Source organism: Thalassophryne amazonica, chromosome 22 (assembly GCF_902500255.1).
Source record: "Thalassophryne amazonica chromosome 22, fThaAma1.1, whole genome shotgun sequence".
Lineage (NCBI taxonomy): Eukaryota > Metazoa > Chordata > Actinopteri > Batrachoidiformes > Batrachoididae > Thalassophryne > Thalassophryne amazonica.
Window position 1 is genome coordinate 27,267,664 of NC_047124.1, and position 5,290 is coordinate 27,272,953.

Sequence of the window (5,290 nt, forward strand, 5' to 3'; positions counted from 1 at the left end):
AACGGAGCTGTCAGATCCTCCGGAACCAATCATCCCCGAGTCCACTATCGTGGCCACCCTCACCTGGGACGTGGAGAAGACCGTCCGGGAGGCCCTGGCACGGAGCCCAGACCCAGGGACCAGCCCGAAGAACCAACTATACGTCCCACCAGAGGCCAGAGCTGCCATCCTGGACTTCTGTCATGGTTACAAGCTCTCCTGTCACCCAGGGGTGCGAAGAACCGTGGCAGTGGTCCGGCAGCGCTTCTGGTGGGCGTCCATGGAGGCCGACATCTGGGAATACGTTCAGGCCTGTACCACCTGTGCCAGGGGCAAGGCGGACCACAAGAAGACTCAAGGACTCCTCCAGCCACTTCCGGTGCCTCATCGTCCCTGGTCACACATCAGCCTGGACTTTGTCACGGGCCTCCCGCTGTCCCAGGGCATGATGAACATCCTCACGGTAGTGGACCGATTCTCCAAGGCGGCCCACTTCGTGGCCATCCCGAAGCTCCCAACAGCCCAGGAGACCGCAGACCTCCTGGTCCACCACGTTGTACATCTGCATGGGATACCAACTGACATCGTCTTGGATTGTGGTCCTCAGTTCTCCTCTCAAGTCTGGAGGAGTTTCTGCAGGGAACTGGGGGCCACCGTGAGCCTCTCATCCGGGTATCATCCACAGACGAACGGACAGGCACAGCGGGTGAACCAGGAACTTGAACAGGCCCTCCGCTGCGTGACCTCCGTGCACCCGGTGGCCTGGAGTGACCATCTGGCCTGGATCGAGTACGCTCATAACAGCCAAGTGTCCTCTGTCACCGGCCTCTCCCCATTTGAGGTGTGTTTGGGGTACCAGCCCCCATTGTTCCCAGTGGTGGAGGGAGAGGTCGGTGCCCCCTCAGTCCAGGCCCACCTTCGCAGATGCTGTCGGGTGTGGCGCACCGCCCGCTCTGCCCTGCTGAAGGCCCGGACGAGGGCTAAGGCCCATGCAGACCGCCGGCGTTCCCTGGCCCCTGCATACCAGCCTGGGCAGGAGGTATGGCTTTCCACCAAGGACATCCCCTTACAGGTAGAATCACCAAAATTGAAAGACCGCTACATCGGACCATTCAAGATCCTCAAGCGCCTCAGTCCTGCCGCAGTGAAGCTACAACTCCCAGCTTCACTGCGGATCCACCCGGTCTTCCATGTGTCACGCATCAAATCTCACCACATTTCACCCCTCTGCACCCCTGGACCGGCGCCGCCTCCTGCCCGGATCATCGACGGGGAGCCTGCGTGGACTGTTCGCAGGCTTCTGGACGTCCGTCATAAGGGCCGGAGGTTCCAGTATTTGGTGGACTGGGAGGGGTATGGACCTGAAGAACGCTCCTGGGTGAAGAGGAGTTTCATCCTGTACCCGGCCCTCCTGGCCGACTTCTACAAGTGTCACCCTGACAAGCCGGGTCGGGCGGCAGGAGGCGCCCGTTGAGGGGGGGGGGTCGTGTTGTGTGGGCCGCTGAGGAGGAGGTACTGCTGGCCCACCACCAGAGGGCGCCCTGCCTGAAGTGCGGGCTTCAGGCACGAGGAGGAGCAACCGCATCACAGGAGCAACCGGGAGTGACAGCTGTCACTCATCATCATTACCAGCTGTCACTCAATACCACCATCTCCACAAAAGCCGGGCAGCAACTCCACCTCGCTGCCGAGATATCGTCTACCAAATAGGTAAACTACTCTGCCATATTGCTGACCGTTTTGCATCTGTACTTTTGCAGTTGGTGAGTGCTTACAGCTGGAGGCTGGGTTTGTGGTTCGTGGAGGGCTGACGGTTTCACTCTCCACGCCAAACTTGGATAAGTACTCAGATTTCTGCACGTGCCTAGTTTCTGGATTAAAGGTGGAGGTGCTTTTCCCACCCGACTACAGAGAGAACATGTTTGCTGACTGTTTACTGGGTGTGTACACACACCCACCCACCATTAACTGTTTCTGCTTCCTGCCAGCAGTACCAGGTCTGACAGCGGGAGACGGTGGCCACCTGGGGACTCAGGACTTGGCGGCTCCGTTGTGCTTCAGACCCGTTGGCAGTGGAAATCGTGTGGGGCCGGCTCTTCTCTGGACAGATGTCTTCTATCCTCGAGCCTGCCCACACGTCACCTTTGTATATTGATTGCATACAAATTCTGTGATTGTCTGTATTTCGTTGTGCACATTCACAACAGTAAATTGTTGTTTTTGGCTCATCCATTTGTCCATTCATTTACGCCCCCTGTTGTGGGTCCGTGTCACTACACTTTCCCAACACACTGCCTGATCTTGAGGAAGCGTGCTGATGCCACTCACTGAACCAGCAGTCATTAGGTAATTTTATGTTAATTATAATAGAAAGCACTCCAAGAGCACATACCACCACCAAGGCCACATATTGCTTAAAACATCTTCTGGATCCTGAATCCAAAATGCGTCCCGACTAAACTTCAAAATAAAATCCCCAATTCTCTAAGATATTATCCATCTGGTCACCAAATTTCATCAACATCTCCCCACAACGTTTTGAGTTAAATGTTGCTGTGTGTCAAACATTGTTCTTGAGCTCATTTCCAGAATATATTCTGGATCACCTCCAAAACTGCACCAGCAGTTTCTGGGAACATTATCTATCTGCACAGAAAATTTCACTGATGAATGTTCCTTACATTTTGAGTTATCCTGCAAACAGTCAAGCAAACAGACAAGCAAACCTTGGTGGAGGTAATTACACTGGCATATGCATCATTATAAAAGGGCAAGATTCAGCAGATTACACTGGGATAATTTTAAAAGGTTTTATTGTTGATTTCTCCATAAATTGGTGTGAATGTTTTTATCCTTTCTTTCGTAGTTCAACTATAAAAGTGAATGCATTCTGAAAACAAAAGGCACAACCAAATATTATAATTATTATTAATTATTATTATTAGTTATTATTATTATTGCTGCCCATTTCCAGTTAGAATGATCAATACTTCTGGAATTGACAAATTTTGATAAGTAGTCTTCTTTTAATGAACATTTTACAATAAATTGCATACCCAGCCACTAGGGGGTGCCCAAGATAATGCACTCGAAGTGCCAGTCCCAACCTCAGATAAATGGGGAGGGTTGCATTAAGAAGTGCAAATCAATGCTGTGGCAAATCAATCATGTGGATCAGAAATTGGATTTCCAAAACAGAATAGTCAGGCTTAGGTTAACAACAACTGCCAACGATATTGGGGGACAGTTTGATACTGTTTGGTGAAGGAAGAGAAGAAGGGAAGGACGGAGCGTTGTTGGATGACTGGACAAGCTACTGCAAATTAGACTCCAAAATTTGAACTTTGTAAAATCTTTATCAACTTATTCTTGTGTTGCAACTGTATCAGAGTTCCTGTTATGTATTTTCCACACATTGACCTGTGATGTGCCTTCTGAACCACTAGGTGGAGCAGTCGAGCCACTGTGTGCACAGTCATATTAAAGAAAGGGGGGGAGGCATTGAAGTACAGGAGATATGAGTGGTAGGAGGAGAAACAGGAAGAGTAAAAGAGAGAGGGAGTGTCCAAGTAATGGATAGAGATACACTATTATAGAGAGAGAAAGTAAAACAGGCCTCGTCTCCAGAGGACATGAGCAAGAGTCGTGCAACACCGAGCAATGCCTGAGAACGTCTGATGGTGCCGTCAGGATTCAGAGCAGCTTACTGCTTCCAGTGCCAGACCGCAGCCAGAGAAGGAGCCAGCTTTTTCCTGCTGGGAATCTAGCTGCGGCTGGCTGAAGAAGTCTGCACTCAGGCCTCAGCCGAAATATCAATTGTTTAAAAATGGCCACGACTTGAAAAACCATCAGTCTGGTGGAAAAATGATCAAATGAGCTTCAAGTGTCTCGGGAAAGTCAGGGCCAAAGACAAAAGAGTGGTTTACCAGTAAGATCACTCAAAACTTGTTCAAATTATTTTCACATAACGTGGTGGAATAAATTTTGGTCTTTTATGCGCACATGTTAATGTACTGTGTTTTCTGGATAATAACTCGCGCCTGTCAAAAAGTGACTCTTGAAGGGGAAAAAAGAGACATAAGTTGCACATTTTTTGTCTCTTAAGAGGTTTTTAATTTGGAATTTTTGTGTATTGTTGTAGTCTATTATTATTGGCATTTATTCTTTTTGTTATTGGAGTTTATTTTGTTTATTGCTTTGATTTCCTGGAAAATAAGTTGTTAATATAAGCAAGTGTTTCTCCCCTTTTCCACTTGGGGTCACTACAGCAGATCTGATATGGATTTACATGTTGATCTGGCACAAGTTTTACGACAATGCCTTTCCTGACACAACTCCACATTACGTGGAGAAAGAGTACAGGTGGTCTCAAACCAGGAACCTCCTGCTTTGGAAGAAAGTGCAATAACCACTTGGTCACCACACTGCCAAAAGCCCTATGAAGAACAAATGAGTGTTTTTTTGGTGTAAGTCTCACCAAATTACAAGTCACATGACCCCCAGAACTGTTAAAAAAAACATGACTTATACTCCAGAAAATACTTTACATGAAGAATCAGGAATGACAAAGAGGCTAATTTCATTCTCAAGCAGTGTGTGCGAGAGATGGATCAGGTGAGGACAGACCTGGTCCAAGGGTCTTTTGTTGTGTTTTGTTGGACAAGTGATGTCGAAACAGACATCATGTACTATGCATAATTTCTCCAATCACAGCAACTACACCACAAGCACGTTGACACTTTTATTTCAACTCCATTGTGGTGGTGCACATAAAACAAACAAACAAATAAAACAAAACAAAGAAACACACACACACATACACACACACACACACTCCCAGGGCTGCTGGAGTACCACTAAAGAAAAGTCCAAGTTTTTCCAACATTAATCACCATTTTTGTTTGACTTAAAGCTGTAGCGCCTTTGGATTTTTAAGATTTAAATCATAAAAATACTTTTCTTTGGCATAATTATATAAATAATAATAATAATAATATTATATTAAATATAAAACTCTGTTTTTGAAACCAGATAACATCTATGAAATGATTTACAAGACATCCTGCAGGTGGGTCAGGTCACATGTCATCTGAAAACCTGACGCATGTGAACACGCACTTCCTCCTGCAGTTCATCTGCACGACGGGGTTTGAAGGAAAAAGGCAATATTCGCCCAGCTAAGTATGTTCTCTTCATTAAAATGAGCTGTCATTTTGCAATATGTTACAAAAAAATAAACCGACATTATGATGCTTGTTGGATTTTGGTAGAACCAAATTTTGTCAGTTTTGTGAAATGTAAAAGGCCGTAC